Here is a 20,348-nt window from a genome sequence, read left to right as displayed (position 1 = left end):
CTGCTTGTAATCTTAACTACTCAGGAGGTTAATATCTGACAATTGTGTTCCAAAAGCCAGCTAGTGCAGACAAATTTATGAGACTCTTATCTCCAATTAACTAACAAAAAGCCAGAAGTAGAGGTGTGGCAAAAAGCCAAGCAAGAGTGAGAAACCCTGTTACAGCCCTAGTACTGGCACAAACACACACACCCAAATTCTGGCACATGCCATTTTGTTTGTGCTCTTCTCTGGGAATAAAAATGACTTCCTATTTGCATCCCCCATCCAGCTACATGGGCCACCTGCTCTGGTCTGTTCCTACTCCCTCTGTATTCTGAAATTCACATCTTTCTCATTCTCTCTGTGTTTTGTTCCTACTGTATTCCCATCTGGCTCACCTTCTTCTTTATCTCATCATCAGAATATAAACTCTAAGAGTTTACAAGGGAGAAGCTCTTCCCCTTAGGCAATTAGTTGTGTATCATAGGTATGTTCCAGCTGCACCTCCCACACTAAATGCTTACAAAAGTATCAGGCCCTCCACACATATTCGTTAAATGATATTGGATAATTAATGTCAAAATCTACCCTTCTCTAAGGGAAAAGGAACAGCATAACCCATTACATCCAGTCATGTTGAATGAACATTGGCAATACCATAGTTTCAACGTCCAATACCACAGTTTCTCTATTTCTGTGGTTCCACAGCCTTTGCACATACTAACATCCAAAGATGCTTATGTTTGTTATATGAAATAGTAAAGCAATTTCATGGAACCCACCCATCTCTGGATACTTCAAATTATGTCTAGATTACTTGCTAGACCAAATACAATGTAGATGCTCTGGGTTTTTTTTTTGGGGGGGGGTGGTGTCTGGTCGTGGGGCCTGAACTCTGGGCGCTGTCCCTCAGTTCTTCAGCTCAAGGCTAGCGCTCTACCACTTGAGCCAAAGCGCCACTCCCGGCTTTTTTCTTTTTGCTTATGTGGTGCTGAGGAATCGAACCCAGGGCCTCAGGCATGCAAGGCAAGCGCTCTACCACTGAGCCACCTTCCCAGCCCCAATGTAGATGCTCTGTAAATGGTTGTTGTACTGAATTGTTTAGGGAATAGTGACAAGGAAAGCATGCATGATCAGTTCAGATCTATTGTTGTTTTTCAATTATTTTGAACAGGGTTTGGCCTCCTTGCCCAGCTCTCCACACATTTTCAGTCTGTGGTGGGTTGAGTCCATTGATGTGAATCCCGCAGATACAGAGGAGCTAGACAGCTTTTATATTTTATTTACACTTAGAAGTAAAATTACTTGCTTCCTCTCCTGAATTCTATGTTTCTTGTAGGTAATGAACGAGCTTCCTACTCAGAAACTGGAGAAAATACCTTCCAATCTCAGATGCAGGTCATGATAATAAGTATCATTTATTGAGAGTTAAATAAATTTCATAAATATTCACGCCAAACTTATTTCATGTCAAGCACTATTTTAAGAGCTTTATAAATCTTTTTTTTTTAAATTGTACAGAGGGGTTACAATTACATGGGCAAGATAGTGAGTACATTTCTTATCAAGCATTGTAGCCTCCTCCTTTGTTTACCCTTCCCATCCTCCCTCCCCTCCCCACCCAATCCTCCCCTCCCCCCAAGTTGTAAAGTTCGTTTTTGACATGACAACTTGTACTTCTCATTGTTGCAACAGGTCCACCTGTATCCTTATTTAAACGACTTGTTTTTCCCCTTCCCCTCCACAAATTATACCGACATCAAATACAGTGAAAGCAGGGGTTATACTGTGGGGGAGGGACATACAAAGCAACAAAGAAATCATCTTATAAATGTGTTAGAAACAAATGCATGAAAGAAAAAAAACATTTAAAATACATATCTTAGGGTTCATTTTCCTAACATCACCTTATCTGACCTTTTCTCCTTGACTCATACATATACTAGATATTGCAAATAAGGGAAATCATGGGACCTATGTTTCTTTGGGTTTGGCTTACTTCACTTCATATAATTTTGTTCCATTTCCTAACAAATGGGGCAATGTCATTCTTTCTGATTTGTTTATTGCAGCATTATTTACCATAGCTAAGATCTGGAATCAACCCAGATGCCCCTCAGTAGATGGATGGATCAAGAAAATGTGGTATATATACACAATGGAATTCTATGCCTCCATCAGAAAGAGCTTTATAAATCTTTACCAATTAATTTTCTTTACCATCCTATTTATTAGAGATAATCATTATTTTTATTTTGCAAATATGAATAGTGAGAAACAGAGGGATTAAATACCTTGTCCAAAGTCACACAGCTCTCAGAGCCAGAGTTTAGACTTGGGTGGTCTAGCTCCAGAGTGTGAGCTTCAATCTGTCACACTATTTGTTTTCATTGTATCTCAGCTTCATATCCTTTGCTCCCAACCCCTGCTCTCCACATATGGGGTCAACCTATCAGATTGGTAGAAGCTATCCCTTCCATCTGCGAGCACTGGCATGTGAATCATTTCAGGAGTGCCTGCTAAAATCTCTAAAAGAATAGCAACAAAGGTACTTCGAGATCTGCAGGGGCAGCAGCATCAACAGATTTTCAACTGCCAGCTTTAAAAACATCCTGTTCCAGACATTCTGTTCCACTTTGTTCCCTGACTGCCACCTAGAAGTTTCCAGTCATTTTCCTGCAGGGAACAGTGAGCCTTGCAGGCAGGTCATCCCCTGGATGAGCCTGTCTCCTCTAAGTGGGAGCAACTATCCTAGAACAGGAAATGAGCCCAGCCACCAAGCAGAAGCAAGCATCTCATGACAAGAACCAAATTGTCCCCTCACAGTGGGGGACCGCACAGAACCAGACCCGCAATAATAATCAACCAGACCATAGTTTCACCAAATAGCTAAATTATGTTTATTTCTTGCTCATTCTCCTATTTAAACTCGAAGTTCCTGCATCTCACCATTTTATTTGTTTCTGGAGATGAGTGGCTGGACCTGGTATATTGGAACTCTCTGATCCCAGGCTCCTATCTGACCTAAGCATTCCAACAACAGCTCTATCATAATGCTCTCTTTTTCCTTTTATCATTCTCTCTCTCCCTCTCTCTCTGTACCTACGTCTCTCTCTTTCTCTTTGTCTCTCTCTCTTTCTTTTTGTACCAGTCCTGGGGCTTGAACTCAGTGCTGTCCCTGAGGTTTGTTTTGCTCAAGGCTAGTGCTCTACAATTTTAGCTCTAGCTCCATAGCTCTTTCTTTTTATTATTGTCCATGCTGCTCTCCCGTGGCAGAAACTACTAACATCTGAGTTTTTCTTCTTGGGGTCCAATTAGACCGCATTCCCCATCCCATGTGACATCTATGTGAAAGCCTAGAATGGATTCCTGAAAACATGACCCCTCTCCCCTCTAGAAAAGAGTGTGTCAGTTGTAGGCCCAGGAGTGTCTTCTATACTCTCATTCTTCTTTACACATCTCACAAATGGTGAGAACTCTTATTCAGAACCAGTTAGTGGGGGTCTTGCCCCTGAATGACTGATCTCATGGAACAGAGCTCTTCACTGACCACATTAAAATGCAATTTGAGAAATTTTATTGTGGTACATAACACCGTTATTTTAGTGACTAAGCCTGTACTGACAATCAACTGCTAAACTTTTTTATTTTCTCCTCATTTTATTCTCCCTGGCCAACTGTTTGCTTGATCCTCTGTTGTAAAAATGATTTCTAAACTATTCAACTGATGAATTCACCAAACTTCGGACCCTACCCAGTTGTTAGCTCCTCAAAGACAGGGCATACAGTTTAGCTCACAGTTCGTAAAGTTCAAGGTCCAAGATCAGCTACTGTTGACAAAAGTGGATGGCAGCCTTATCATGGCAGAGCATGTAAGATCAAACAGTCATGTATCAAACAGACACAGACAGAAAGACAGAATGGTCGGGTTCAGGCTTGCCTCAGCCTCTTGAGAGAACAGGAATGATCACACCAAAACTAACACGGGGTCATACAGGAAATAGTTATTCTCTTTCTATTCATCAAAGGACCTTCACTAAGCCCCACCCACCAAAGGTTCCACCATCACCCAACAGCACTACCCTGCAGACCAAGCTATCAATTACAGTGAACCCTTGGAGGACACTAAGTATACTGAAACGGTAACAGCACCTCTACTGTCTTTCAGGAATTATTTACAGACAGTCCAGTGCGGCTCCATGGTTGTACACCACTCTGGCAGTATTCCAATTGGCAGCTCTTTGCTCGTTTGTTCTCTAATCCCTAAAATGTATCAGATTTTCCTCCTGCTTCCTACCTTCTTTGGGGGCGATGCAATAATGATGAAGTGCCTCCCTGAGAGCAAATGCAGGATAACTATGAGAGGCGGCCCTGAAAGGTGAATGAATGGTTCCTGGATGTAACATTTTTGACAGGGGCGACTCACTTTCCCAAATGTTTCTTGAGCTGACATCTGAGGTTTTCTCTAAGAATTTTGTACAGAGACTTAACTTAGAGCCTTAGGTACAGTAAGTTTGCTTGCTCAGATGGTGCTCTACCATTTAAGCTACTCCTCTAGTCTTTTGCTGGCTATTTGGAAATGGGAGTCTTGTGGACTTTTCTGCTTAGGCTGGCTTTGATGCCTGATCCCTTAGATCACAGCCTCCTGAATAGCCAGGATTGCTGGCTAGAGCCACTGGCATTGAGCTTTCTCTGAGAATTTTTTTAATCATTTTTTTAATTAACAGAAATTGTTAATTTTCAGAACTCCTGATTTGCCACTGTTATTACAATTAAAGGCAAATTTTACAGAAAACATCTTTTAAATCAATTTCTCTGAAACAGGAATTTGTAAAATATCCCCCTCCCCCTTGTTGTTAGTCATGAGGCTTGAACTCTGGGCCTGGGTGCTGTCCCTCAACTCTTCAGATCAAGGTGAGTGCTCTATCACTTGAGCCACAGCACCACTTCTGGAGATAAGAGTCTCACATACTTTCCTGCCTGGGCTAGCTTTGAACCAAGATCTTTAGATCTCAGCCTCCTGAGTAGTTAGGCTTATAGATGTGAGCCACCAGTGCCGTCTTTTCTCTCTCTCTCTCTCTCTCTCTCTCTCTCTCTCTCTCTCTCTCTCTCTCTCTCTCTCTCTTTACTGGGGGTATTGCTCAAAATTAAGAGTCATTTCTGTGAATGGCAGTAACAGTCAGAACAGAACCTGGGTTGGGTGCCCTTCAATCTCACTGCTCACTTGTCCTGATAATGAGCTGAATCTTTTGTGTCCCAGCCAAACTGGCTTTTCATCATTATCTACTATGTATTCATGTCCATGTTCATGGTCTTGAGGTATTTAGAACATGCTTAAAAGTATGCTAGCTTATCTCTCTGCTCACTTAAACAGGCTGTCTTTCTAAATCATTTGCTTACCTACCACCCCTCAAAGAGAAAATATGCATATGCTGTGAGCTGCTTTTACAATCAATTATTTAGAGTCTTGGAGGCTCAAAGATGAAGCAGAACTCCCCTGGAGTATTTTGAAGTAAACATCAAATTATACATGAAGTGTTCTTTGTGAATAGGCTGGGGAGTAGGACCAAGGACAGAGTAGATGGGCTGATTCCAACCCTTGACTAACCTTCAGGAAAATTACTTCCCCAGAAACAGTCAGTTCATTTACCAGGAAGGCTTTTGGAAATCCTCAAATCTTCTGCTTCTGAGAATCTGATAAGAAAATCTGATATACATTTGTGTATGGTTTTGTTTTGCTTGCTTGCTTGCTTGCTTGTTTTTGCAGTACCAGAGATTAAATCCAGACCCTCTTTCAATCAAGGCACTCTATCACTGATCCACACTCTCTCCCCCCAGCCCACACATTTGAGTTTTAGAAAAGAATGTTCTTCTCCAGGCCTGCTTTGTACCATCTTAGTGAAGCCTTCATCACTGAGGGAGACTTGGTATCTCTGTTAAGACTGTGGAGAGCCAGGAATGGGAAACCATCTTCAGGTTTCCTTCCCAGGGCCCAATTTCCTGCCCTCACAAGGTCCATACTTGAAATATGCAAAATAATATATGTAACATTTGTGTTCTGTAGCATAGTCATAAAGCCAAACACCTGTGTACCTTCCTATCTGTCAACAGGGCAGAATATAGACCACACTGGGTGATGATGATCTCTATACTTGTATCTAGTTCCTGCTGGAGTCTCAGCCGTGGGTTGCAGATCTGGGTCTGGCTTGTACATGATGATACTCTGCGGCCAAAAATAGTGCCTGATAAGTTATAGAGCCACTTACTTGCATTTAAATTTTTAATTTATAATAGCTGAAAAGAGAATACTTTTTTTTAAAGTATCCGGGCTCCTAGTATGTATTTTAGGTCATTTTTTTTCAAGGTCAGGGACCCATTTTTGGAGCTCAAGCCTTTTTCTATGGCTCCTTTAGTGAACCTAAGCTACAGGGACATATTTCTTTTTTCCCCTCTTCTGGCTTCTTTATTTTTACATATCATGGTTCACTTTAATTTCCAAATTGTGTATCAGTCAAGTTGAACTGTTTCCTAGTTACCAGTGATCTACCATAATGGTAAAATTGCAAAATAAGCTTACTTTTCCTTGGTAATAAGGAGATCCACTTACTGAAATCTCATCCTTGTCACTAATTTTTACAAATTAGATGCTACCACCTACTTGAATTAAATAAGGAAACACATCACTCATGGAATTTAGATCAAGATAATAATAGTAACTCTAATTTAATGAGGGCTGACCATGTGCCGGGCATACCATAGATTCTATTTTGAACCTTCACCATCTTCCTGCAAAGATAGGAATGATTGTTTTCATTGGCAGATGAGGACATGGAGGGTCAAAGGGTAAGGAATTAAATCAAAATCATTAGGCTTAGACGTGACAAGGACAGAATTGGGATCTTAATCTTTGTTTCCAAAACCCAAGCTCTTCCTTGCATTTCACACCATATCTCAAATAACAGCACAGCTATAAAAACAATAGCACAAAGTCTTTAAAATTATTTTTTCTCCTCTTACTGTTTAAGCTTAACTTGGCCCATCATTAAAAAATAAATCTTGGGTTGGGAAGGTGGCTCAGTGGTAGAGCGCTTGCCTTGCATGTATGAGGCCCTGGGTTCAATTCCTCAGTAGCACATAAGCAAAAAAGAAAAAAGCCGGAAGTGGCGCTGTGGCTCAAGTGGTAGAGCGCTAGCCTTGAGATGAAGAGCTGAGGGACAGCGCCCAGGCCCAGAGTTCAGGCCCCACGACTGGAACCCCCCCCAAATAAAATAAATCTTATTGTTTTTGAGTTATAAACATTAATACATTTGGGAGGAGGTGGTACTGGGGCTTGAATTCCCAGGCTTGTACTCTCACTCAGCTTTTTTACTCAAAGTTGTAATCTAACACTTGAACCACACCAAAAGGTCCAGCTTCTTATTTACTGAATAGAGATAAACATGTCTGAGATTTGTCTTTTGGGGATGGCTTTGAACTGTGACCCTCAGATCTCAGCCTCTTAAATAGCTAGGAATATGGGTGTACGCCATGGTATATGCCTTTCATTACTACTCTTAATATATTATTGTTTACTAGGAAGGATAAAGAATAAAAATGGCCCCTCATGACAAGCTGCATTTTTGCCTGCCTCCTGCTGGCTTTGCACAAGGAGACTATAATTCAGCTAGCCTCTCTGACTTAGCTAGGCCTAGCAGGGATGGGACAATGGCAGGAAATGAGATGGCACCTCTGAAACCCAAGTGTGTGAACTTGCATGCAAGTTTGTGGCTATTCTGGCCTTATGTTAAATGGGGAAGACAGGGGCATTCAGCACAGTTATATTCGTCAAGCAGAAAGACACTAAGTCCATTGTGTATTTGAAGTAAGTTCTCATTGAAAGCATATTTGTGTGTTTATGTCCCTTCAGGCAGGCTGAGAACTATTAGATGGCACACCAGATGGAATATTCCAAGCAGAAAGATTCCATAAGTTGTCTCTGTGAAAGAAGCTCATCAAAGATAGACAATTGACCAGGGACAGTCATAAAGTGGCACCAGAGGAAGAAAAAATGGATTTCCAGACAGGATGGGTGGAGGGGAAGTAAGGGAGCAGCTTAGTTGGAAACCAAACAAAGGCATCCAGTGTGATATTGCAGAATAAAAGGAAGAACAGGGAATTGCCAGTGCCACTGTGAAAATAAGCAAAGAGCATTTTCTGGCAAAATTAGCAAATGGAATAGATGAGAGAGTGAAGCAAGAAGGCTTTTGAGTAAAGGTAGAAAGGTTGTTAAACTCCAGCTTTGGAGAAACCAGCAGGATTAGCTGGCGATGACTTGGGTAAGCTGGGTAGAACTCCCTCCCAACATGTTTAGTCATGTCTGCAAAAGACTGAACTGGGATGGTAAGAAAAACCTGAAGGGAAAAAAAAACCCAATCACATTTTGTCAACTCATTGTGTATGACTCCAATTTAACCTTACTAAGCAAGTGTAACCTACAGCAAGATGAATGATGTTTTCTACCAATTAATCATTCAAGCGTTCTCCCAAAGGAACTATCTGTCAGGAAGACACATTCAGTATGATGGTAGAGATGTGCACTATTGAACAGTGGAGTGATGTGAAGTTTCAGTCATTTTCAAGATTTCAGAGAATACTTCAAAACAGAGGGCTCTTCTTCTAAATAGTGAGGTCCCCCACAGTGTTGTGCCTCTTTCTCCTGCTTTGCAAAAAGTATGGAAAACTACTGGAAATGTTTACACAGTTTAGAACTCTCAAATTGTTTTGCCTGGGTTTTCAGATAAACTTAGAGCATCCTGTGGGTGGTAACAACCATGACAGAGAAATAATTTCTAGTATTTGTAACATCATCAGGCTACACACACCCATTTTTGGCTTAGGTGGTCAAAGTTAATTTCCCCAGACTGTTTAATATAACATATCCCTGGTTTATTCATGGAAAATCTAGCCCAGGCTCACACTGTCCAAATTATTAAGCATGCCTATTAAGGTATGCTAGAGGCATCCTAGAAATGGTTTATGTATTCATCATTTTGCTGGTACTGAGAATTGGACCCAGGGCCTCACACATGCTAAGCAAGCACTCTACCCCTTAAGCCGTGCCTCTCTAGTCAGTCTTGTCAGAATGCCTCCTTGATCCCACTCTACTTTCCTCTTTGCCCTGGCCAAGGCAGAACACCAAACACCTCAAATTGAGGCTTTGTCTTCATGGGAACACTGTTACATGCCAATAACATTCACTTCCCACATGACTCACAGAGGGTGGTTGCTGAAGACATTGCTCACCTTGCTGTAGGCAGAGCTGGGCCAACAGAATGCCCTGCTGTCAGCCTCATTTGGCCACAGTAAGAAAGGACTTATTACCTCCTGAGGTCAACTTCCCCAAAGACAAGATATCTGTTCCAAAGGCCTGTATTTATCAGGTCTCTGTGGATGCAGGCTCTACATCTGGTCTTTCTTCCTCATTTATCCAACTCTTCTTGCCAGACACAAATTCCTTAAATCAATGCTTCTCAACGTATTTAGCAGAGCCAGTAGAGGCATAGGCCTATAGTCCCGCAACCAGTGGGCTAAGGAAGAAGAACTGTGAGTTCAATGTCAGCCTGGACTATATAGGGAGACCCTATCCCAATGAATGAAGGAATGAGTTCTAGAATAATAAACATCCTGGAAGATATTATGAAGTAATGTAGAGTGGAGGGAAGATTTTATGATGAAATGAATTTGAGACATGCTCTTGAAGATTAATATGCATATATGATTATACTAAAGCTCCTGAGAAATCCCAAAGTTTTGTTTATGACAAACTCCCTCTATGGAGCCTATGGAGGTCTCAAACTAAAGTTCCTCTTGTCTCTCAACCTCCCAAGTTCTGGGATTACAAACATGTACCACATACCCAGTTCCAAGGTGAGGTAACTTGTACAGAAAAGAGGTCTATTTAACTCAGTCTGGAGGTCTAAGAATATGGCACTAGCTTCTCTCAACTCTGGCCAGGACTTCCTGGTAGATGGTATCACAATGGCAGGAGCCAAAAAAGAGAAATCACATAGGAAGTCAGAGCATTTTGGAGGTTAGACTCGCTTTATTGTAAGAACTCAACACTGTAAGAGCAAGATCCCATGAGAGCCACATTAATCCTTCCCGATGACCTACTTACCTTTGTATAAGCCCCACCTCTTAAAGTTTTCACCACTTATTAACACAGCTATAACTGAAGTCAAACTTCCAAGATCTGAACCCTTGAGAGGCATATTGAAACTATATCCAAATCATAGCAATCTATGCAGCACAATAACTTACGAACACTTAACATTTTTCTGCATATACTACAGAAAATAATACCCACTGAAAGCTTACTTGTATAAATGAATGTTGATAGTGGTTGAGAGCACAGGTGATTTTGACCACCCAAAAGACCACGAGGAAAGAGTAGACACAAAGACAGGATAGAGGCCAGGAAATTTGTGGAACTTGGAAATCTCAATGAAGAACGGACCTCAGGTAAGTCCACAGAGTGAGCTTTGAGTTGCTGGGAATAAATAAGAGTAATAACAATAGCTAGTTTCATCAAACACATCCTTCATGTCAAGCTGTCATCTATATGTCTTATCAGTTACTTCACTGAATCCTTACATATGAGATAGACACGATTATCCCCAATTTTCCTATAACTTAATGTATGCAAAGTGCCTGACACTGTAGATGGAAGTGACAAACACAGCCAGTAGCAGTGGCTCTTGATTTCTGGATCAGAGAATCATAAATATTGGAGTTATAAAGCAAGTCCCAGCCACTTAGCAACATCTTGTGCCAAAACAAAACAAAACACCAAGGGTGGGCATGTAACTTGGTGGTAGAGTGCTTGCCTAGTATGCACAAGGCCCCGCGTTTGGTCCATCTAGCAGTTTAGGGTCTGCTGAGATTTGATGGCAATCGAATGTCAATAAGTTGGCATATCCCATCTCCTCTACCACCCTCCCCCCTAAAAAAGTGACACTGTTCTCTGTTCCTAGTGTGTGGGATGCTACAAGTAGAGTTCCCATGGTCCTTTAAGTTGCGTTCAAAGAACAACAGTGTGTATGGGTTACCTTAGAAAGGGAACTCTGACTATACATAAGACAAATGTCCCCATGGAGGGGCAACATAGAATGACTAGGCATAAATGACTATACTAGGCATCTCAGCTACCCAGTGAGACACGAGTAAGTTCATTTGCTTACTCCTTCAGAAAGTAATTACGCATGGACTAGGGACCTTGCATTTCTTGAGCAATCACCAAGTGAGGGATGCTGTAATGTGCCTCCCAGATACCCTTTAGGAATGAAGGACTTAGTTATAAGTCCTTATGAGCTGTTCAGAAAAAAATTGACTGTTGGTGCCCTTGAAGATATGACACAAATTAAGAGGGCTACCTTGTCCAATGCCACAGCTCCAATCGGTAGTAGAGTTGTTGTCATCTCATGACTGATAGAAGCGGAGTGTGAGAGAGGGATTAAAAGCATGCCTTCTTTCCCTAACTGTCTTTCAGGACAGTTCTGAAAGCTTGTATCACATTTAGAACTCTCTGTGTTACTGTTACCAGTGCTTTCATTCACTGAGCAAGGATTTATTGGACACATTTTAAATGCCAAGATCTGTTGGCGAGTCAGTTGTATATATATTCAATGTAGTCTACTTCATGTAGACAGTACACCATGTTTATAATGCAAATAATGTATGCAGGGATGAAAAGAATCTAGCAGAATATTAATATTAATTTCTTGCTTAGACCTGGGCTGAGAAAAAAATGAAAAGACTCCAATAAATTCTTATTTGATAGAGAAAAATAATAGGACTGAAAGCCATCATAATATATATATATGTATATACATATATTATTCCTGAAAAGGGAGTTAATAGATACCACAAATGGAATCCAATGGATTAAGTTTGTAGGCATCCCAGGTAATATTTGGGTTGCTGCTTTATCCTATAAGAATGATTACATAAATAGTTGAAGTACAAGATCATCTGAATGTTTATGTAAACATGTTAGGAAGTCTGCTGTGTACCATAGGAATTCACAGCAGAATCTTAACACAGGTTTTTATACATCTTCCATATATACTTACATATCAAAATGTCATTGAAATAGTATTATATGTATAAAAATTGTATGAGAGAATATTCTTCCATTGCTTTACAGACATGATTTTTATATACTTGTTCAATTTTATTTTTATGATGAAGAAGCAAGAAGAAAGATCAAATTACTCAAGATGGAATAAGAGAAAATAGCCAATTTATTTGGTGCTGTAGCAAAATAATCCTATAATCCACAGAAAAATTTAATTATGTCTGTCTTAAAGAGGTGTTGCATGTGGACTAAAAGTCTCAACTTTTTTAGAAGCTGAGACAGGAAAATCACTTAAGGCCAGTATGAGAAACACAGCCAGATTCTGCCTCTTAAAAAACAAAGTTCCATTAAAAACAAAAAACAAAAAACCCTAAAACTTTGCGTTAGAGCTTAAGAATTGTACCTGCAATTTAGACACCTGGCCACTAGGTGGAGATAAGGAACTACAATCACTTGGAGGATTCTAAACCTTCAAGTTGCTAAAGTGATTCAAGAGTGAATTTCCTTGGAGTAAATCTTTTCAACAATTAACAGGCATATTTATAATGTACCATGTGATTTTTTTGTCTCTTTGCAGTTCCCCTCCCATCAAATACTATTTTCACTCTATTTGATGTCGGTGCCCTGCATTTTGTATATACACTTCTCTAATTTGGGGAGGTGAAGGGAAAAAACAAAATGTTTAAATAGGGATACAGGCCAACCCATTGTAACAATGAGATGTACAAGACACTATGTTGAAAAACAAACTTTACAATTTAGGCAGGGGAGGGGGAGTTGTAGAGGTGGGAGGGAAGGGATGGCAGGGGAAAAACAAAGGAGGAGGTAACAATGCTTGATAGGAAATGTACTCATTACCTTAGTCATGTAACTGTAACCCCTCTGAACAGTATTTTTACAAAAAAAAAGTATTAAAAAAACCCAAAAACTAGAATGAGATTTTAAGGTGGGGGTTGTGGGAAGAAATTGACTAATGGAAAAGGGAACAGAGGACAAATACAGCAAAAATACTCAATATACACAGTGATAAAAAGAAATGGGGAATGCAAAATGAGTCTGGGCGAGGGAACAGATAGGAAGTGATAGAATGATGGAAGGGGTGATTCTGAACACGAAGCACTGGAAAATTGGATAAATGCATTAAATCGTAACTGTCTGTACAACTTTTTTAAGTTCAGAAAAAATAAAATGTAAAAGGAATGGCTCTAAGAATTATCTATGGTTCAAGATAATTCATCCCCTCTAAACAATACTCATACACTTAAAATTCTTGCCTGAACTATATATTTTCTAAAATAAAATATTTTTAAATGTTTTATTTTAAAGGTGACATACAGAGGAGTTACAGTTACATAGCTACATACATTCCTTTTTGAATAACCTCACCTCTGCCCTTGCTCTCTCTCAATTTTTCCTATAAAATATTTTCATAGAAACCTTTGTGATTTCTCCCTCCATTTAAGTTCCCTTTGCATTTCTCCATTGCTCATAACTAATTGCTACTGATAAGCCAATCATTTGCTGATTGTGACTTAAAACAAGTATTGCAACTTCAGTTGCTTATGATAAAATATGTTACATGGAGTCTGTGACAAATTGGGTGATCATCATCGACTTACTATTGGGACTCACATGCAGAATGTGAGTCTACACGGCCAGCTTCTTTCTGTTTTTCTAAAGCAGTAGCAATCTATATTTTTTTACATCCCAATTTTTAAACTAGAAATTAATTCAAACAACACTACCCCTGGGAGCCCAGCAGAACAACTTGGCAGAAGCATTTGGTCATGCTGTGCAGTGAGTGCTGCAAAGCAACTTTTAAAAATTAGCCAATGGGCTCCAGAACTGGATGCAGAGAATTGTATCCCCATCCTTAATATAAGTAATCACTTGCCAAGCACTGGCTAAGTGGGAGGCATGGCCCTAAATGCTTATGAATATTAACTTATAAATTACCCTTTGGGAGTTAGAATCTAGTGAGGTAGGTGGTGCTGCTGTTTTACCTCAGGCAAAGAGACTTTGAGTAATTTACCCAAGATCACCCAGCTAATGTGTGAGTCTGAGCAGCTCTAGAGCATACATGTAAACCCTTACTCTATAAAGGCCTTCCTCCTGGGGCTGTCTCCCATTTTGAACTCTGCAGTAAGGTTCAGCAATAGAGAAAGGAACATGAGCTGAGACCGGCAGGGTGGTGCATCGCTGCAATCCCAGCATTAAGGAGGCTAAAGCAGAAGCATAGTGAGATCTAGCCTAGACGGAGCTATACAGTGAGACTTGGTCTCAATAAATAAATAAATGAAAATAGACCAAGCAAACAAAAAGACTTGCTCTGCTCCTGTGTCTCTTCTAACTGGATTTGGGCTCCAAAGTCAAGGTCTCTTCTTTTTGCCAGTCCTGGGGCTTGAACTTAGGGTCTGGGCACTGTCCCTGCTCCTTGCTCAAGGCCAGCACTCTACAACTTAAGCCACAGCACCACTTCTGGCTTTTCCTGTTTATGTGGTACTAAGGAATCAAACCCTGGGCTTCGTGCATGCTAGGCAAGCACTCCACCACTAAGCCAATTCCCAGCCCCCTATTTGCCTTCTTATCCTCAAATCCAAATGCTTTTGTTATCAATGTTATAATGCAAACTCCTTAGCAAAGGTCAGGTTGAATATTGGGTCATTCCCTTTCTTCTGTGTTTATATTTTATTATAATTACTTGGGGGGGGGTAAAGCTTATCCCTTGGAATTTAGATTTACTTGACACACAATGTTCAGTTTAATTATCCATCTTGCTTTTCTAATTTATCTCCGAGCAAGAGACTTCAGACAAGTAGAAATATTGTATTTCTTAAAGTCACAATACCAAATTTAGGAAAAGGAAGTCAAACAGAAATCAGCATTACTTTGAAAGGGCAGTGTCTATTTTTGGTGGCAAGTCTAGTTTTAAGGGAGAAGTGAAAGTTATGTTTAAAGGACATGACAAATGAGGCACATGGATCACTTTTGTGAAATGCAGCTATGAGTTTTACTGCTTTTTAAAGATACATCGAAAAGCAATTTCACTGCAAAGGAAATGAAGGAGGCAAACAAATTATAGTTCCTCTTTTTAAAAAATGCAAATATGTCTGGATGCTAGTGGAGCTATTAGTCATACGAAATTGAATCTGTAATCCTTTATTCAGCATCATTTTCCTTCTGCTGCCCAGGTAAGCAGCATTCTGCTATGAGAGGGAAAGAGGCAGCTTCAGCCTCATGGGAGGCCAAGGGTGAGAATGGCTGTGGTTTCATGATGGAGACAGTGTTTGCTTGGAACTGCCCCCACTTTAAAAATGCAAGTCTCAAGTTTGGCGCTGGTGCCTCATACCTATAATCTTTGCTATTCAGCAGGCTGAGATATGAAGATTGTGACTAAAAGCCAGAAAAGTCTGTGACACTCTTATCTCGAATTATCCAGCAAAAAATCCACCAGAAGTCACACACCCCTGAACTGTCAAGGCAGGTGAGATTCCAGGCTCCTTCAGTATTTTCTTAATCTGCTTGGTTGGAAGACTCGCCTGGATGTCAAAACCAAGATCACCCAGCCTCCACTCCTCTTTGTGATAGACAGAGGCTTGGAGAACATTCTGGGAGCCATTTATTAAGTCATCAAAGCCAAGGGAGCCTCAGGACTGGAGAAGTCTGGGAAGCACTGGCTAGCCTATGAACAAATGGGCCTCAAGTTTGTCAAAGGATACATGATTTAATGATACGAATTGGCAGTTTGATTCTAGAATCAAGTAACAGGTCATTCCATGAAAAAGAAAACATGATCTGATGGGCTGAAGAGGTTGGCTACTCAGGAGGCTGAGATCTGAGGATTGTGGTTCAAAGCCAGCCCAAGCAGAGAAGTCCCTGTGAGACTCTTATCTCCAATTAACCAGCAAAAAATAATCCAGAAGTATAGGTATGACTTAAGTGATAGAGCTCCAGCCTTAAGCAAAAGAGCTCAGGAATAGTGCCAGGCTCTGAGTTCAAGCCCACAACAGAGACACACAAAAATAAAAGAACAAAAACTGTTCTTTCACTCCATCATTTTCTCATAAATCAGGTTCATGCAGACATAACAGTAGCAAAATAATAATTAGTTCACATTCCACCCTTTTAGACATTCCTCTATGTAAGGAGTAAGGCAGACAAGTTCCTTATTGCCTTGATTGAAATTGACCTGTTTGGGAAATTCAGCTGTTATCTCTCTAATCCTAATTTCTCAAAAAATCAAACAAAGGCTTAGCTTCAGTTTGACAAAGTGAATTTTTAATATCAGTGACTCTTTTAATTTTTAGCCTGTTAGGTGGGAATGCAGGACAAGGGTTTATCCCAAAACAAATGGCTTCCTATAGTTTTGATTTAACAAGTTCATTAATTAGGAGAGTCAGCAGCAATCTAGCTGTGGTCTGAATTGGACCCTAGGTGTCCAGGAGGTTACTTACTCTTATTAGGAAGTGGTTCTGAGTCTGACCATTCTCACAGCTGAATATTTTAATCTTGACAGCTCCTAACCCCCACCTTTCCCACAACCTACCTCTCCCTCCACAGACTGTTCCCACCACTGCTGTTGACAGATCCTGACGCTTGTTGCCACCCACCGCCCACCCCTTCCACCGTTCCCATAGCTGACCATCCCCACTGTCGACAATTCCCACCTCCGACCCCTCTCACCACCAACCTTTCCCACAGCTGACCCTTCCCACTGCTGTCCATTCCCACTGTTGCTTGCTCCCACTGGCAACAGGGCCCACAGCCTGTGCTCCCACTGTTGGACCATGGGCCATTTCCACCACAGATCCCTCCCACTGCCCACTGTTCCCTCCATTGACTGTCCCCACGTCTGACTTGTTCCCACCAGTGACCGTTTCCACAGCCAACAGTTTCCACAGCCTACCATTCCCACTGCCCCCTCTTCTCACTGCTCGCTGCTCCTACCACTGTTTCCATGACCAACCCTTCCCAAAGCTGACTGTTCCCACCACCGACCCCTCCTACTGCCAACTGTTCCCACCACTGAGCCCTCCCATCACTGAGGGACTCTTTCCACTGCCAACCCTTCCCACTGCTGACAGCTCCCACAGCCCACCATCCCCATGGCCTACTCTCCCCACAGTTTACCTTTCCTCGGGAAAGGGGAACAGGAGGTATTGTAAGCATATATTAAATGTAGGAGATGTTCATTCAACTACTTAAGATTAAGGTACCAAAGTCATTTAGAAGAAAATGAGACAGGATAAGTTGAGGAAAATGAGGCCCAGTGAGGGCAACTCAGAAATATGGTTTTTAGAATCACAGAGGCACCATCCATATTGCAAAGAAAAGAAGCAGGATGCACTCTGTGAGCGTGCCTCTTCCTTTCTGCTTGCCTGCTATTTGTCTGCTTGTCTGCTTGCTTGATTGCTCACTTAATAAAGCTCTGCCAAATTATCTTACTATTGTAAGAAGTCTTCACCACGTGAAGCTTTCACGATGGGAAGGGAAACTTCACAAACCTTCACTAGAATCCGGTGCTGTTACCACGGACTGTTTCCATGACCAACCCTTCCCAAGGTCGACTGTTCCTATGGCTGAAGATTCCCACCACTGCTAGTTCCCAAGCTGACCGTTCTCATGGCCCACCCGACACCTGCCACCACTGACCATTGAGTCTCCACTGCCAACAACCCCTCCTTCCGCCAACAATTCCTACAGCCTGCCATCTCCCTGGCCTACTGTTCCCTCCACTGACTGCTCCCCTAGTTTATTGTTGCCTCCACAGCCTTTTCCCACAGCCCACCATTCCCAGGGCCAAAGGCTCCCACCATGGACTGCTCCCAGGATTCCTGCCATGGATGGTTCCCCCTGCTGATGGTCGCTATCACTGGTCATTTTTGTCACCCACCTCCCACCTTGACCGTTCCTTCCGCCGACCAAGAGGTCTGAGAAGCTGGTCGCCATGCTGAGTCGCTGTGAGAGCCGCTGTGACTTGTCACTGCACCCGAATGGTGCCCGTCTTCTCGGCCACCACCTGCCGCGCAGAACCGCCCGGGACCCCATTCCACCATTACCTGACGCCGCACAAGTTCCCACCGACTCCGGGCTCTTCTAGCTTCTCCCGCTGATCTTCCTCAAAGCGGGACAGACAGGGAATTGTTCGGAAGATAAGGGCGAAATGTGGCTGACATAACACGTGACAGATCATGCGCGGTCCAGCTCAGCGCTTCTTGTTCCCATAGTGCCTTGGGCTCCAGCTCCTTAGACGCCGTGCGTTGGCGTGCACATGCTTCCTCCCATCATGCCCCGGGTGCCTGTTCAACCAATGAGGAGAGACAAGATGGCGCATGAGCAGGCTGCCAATCAGCAAAAGGCCCAGGGAAGGAGATAGGGGAAGTGGCAGGACTCCATGGAACTCATCCTTTGGAGCCCTTCTCAGAATCTTTTACTGCTTTCCTTCCACTTTCAAATACACTTGCTCTGTCTGCTTTAAACACTTTTAATTCCTTAATGGAGAAAATGAACCCATACTCCTAGACAGCACTGAAGATATTTCAAGAGATTCAAGAAACATGACTTGGCCTCAGCCTCAGTTTCTTGGTCTGTAAAATGGGGATGATCATAGTACTTGTTTTCTTACATTATCCACAGATTGAATGAGACTATATAAAGCCTTTAGCATAGTACCTTGACACTAAGCTTTCTATAAACATTAGTCATCTGTTATAGCCCTTACTAATGATATAAGCATTATTCATTGTTGTAATTATTATTTTTAGGAAGAAGTAAAAGGACATAAAAGATAAAAGAAGTCCTTTGTCTTCTTAAAGAATTTACAGGGAGCTTCCTCTGCACTTTGGAGTTTTAAAGAAACATTCTTCCTCCTCTTCATTTCCTCATCTTTCCTCAACATTCCAAGAAACATCAGGATAACAGGTGATTCTGTAGGACAGATGTGATTCCCAAGCCCTTTCTCAGAATTCTAGTGACATCATTGGCCTCTGCTTATAGAAGACCAAAATTTTTTGAGGGTAGGCTTATCAAGGTAAGATTCAGGGATGTTGGTTGGGTTCCGGGAAGATGGCGGAGGAGAAGCTGGAATCTGAACAAGCTCTCGCATAGAAAGCAGTTTTTGAGTTCCAGTGAACAGTCCTAAGCCAGAGAGTCACACCAAGTGTGCCATCACAGGACAGAGAGTTAGACAAGAGAGGGGAAGCCAAGGCAAAAAGACACATCTGAGCACCTGCCAGCAGCCGCCGCAGCGGCGGCGGCAGGGTCACGGCGGAGTCCGCAGCCCGGGCCAAAACTGAGCGCTCACACAGACAGTCCGGGAGGAAGGAGCCAGACGCAGCGGGCGAGCGGATTCTACGCAACACCAACAAGAACCGACAAGGAGCGGACATCTTCATCCTGCAGTTCGCAGACCAGAGACGACCCAGGATCCAAGACTCCACGTGAGTAGAAGCCCAACGTCCTCACTCCTTCTCAGGGAGCAGAGGAGGGAAGGTCACCCAGCTCAGGCACCAGCCATTGGAGTGGCTTTCCTCACTGGGTAACCAGAGCTAGAGGCTGCCCCTCCCTCTAGCAGCCTCCACAATCAATTGAAAAACAGAAACTCTGAGAACGGCTCCAGGCTGGGCTCTGTGTTAGCCCCAGGAAAAAGCTACTGATTGTTGAAAGGCCTCAACCCTACCCAGAACCTAGCCTCACCACTTCATCCCCCTCTTTTGTGATTCTCAAAGCAGATCACCCTCCCAGTAAACTAATCTGGGAGGGGGATCTCAAAATCTTGGGTAAAGCAGAGCATTTTTCTGCCTCTTCCAACAAACCGACTTAAGAAACCAATCAAGCCACAGGACCTCAAGCTGACCAGAGACTCCAACAAGAGGCTGGTTACAGACAAAAGGGAGATACAGGATTCTTCCCACCCCTCCCAAAAAAAATTAAAAAAAAATCAAAGAACTTTTTTTTCTTCCTCTTCTTTTCTTTTTTTTTGGTACCTTATATATATATATAAATTTTTTTTCCTTTTCTAAAAATTTTATTAATCTTTAATTTTTGCCTTTTTTGAAAAAATAATTATTTTCCAGTAACTTTTTTTTCCTCTTATAATTTTTATTTTAGGAACACATGAATGTGCGTTTTCCTTTCTTTTCTTGTCTTCTTTCTCTTTTTCTTTCTTTCTTAACTATCTTTTTGTTTTTTTGTCTAGCTCTACTGAACTTCTGATCTTTTTTCTCCCTTTCTAATCCTTTTCACCTTTTCT

General features: G+C 41.9%; 1 long non-coding RNA gene across 1 annotated transcript in view; it reads right to left on the bottom strand.

The window, feature by feature from the left end:
• The window catches only part of LOC138827868 (uncharacterized), a 134,965-nt gene extending 116,672 nt beyond the window's left edge, over positions 1-18,293 (bottom strand). The window contains exon 1 of the long non-coding RNA XR_011372188.1: positions 18,157-18,293. This is a non-coding gene — a long non-coding RNA (uncharacterized lncRNA). The remainder of the gene's footprint in view (positions 1-18,156) is intronic.
• Between the last annotated feature and the right edge of the window lie 2,055 nt (positions 18,294-20,348).

Source organism: Dipodomys merriami, unplaced genomic scaffold (genome assembly GCF_024711535.1).
Source record: "Dipodomys merriami isolate MVZ:Mamm:240054 unplaced genomic scaffold, mDipMer1.0.p SCAF_16, whole genome shotgun sequence".
Lineage (NCBI taxonomy): Eukaryota > Metazoa > Chordata > Mammalia > Rodentia > Heteromyidae > Dipodomys > Dipodomys merriami.
Note: the sequence above shows the minus strand (reverse complement) of the source record. Positions and strands in the feature narration are given on the sequence as shown.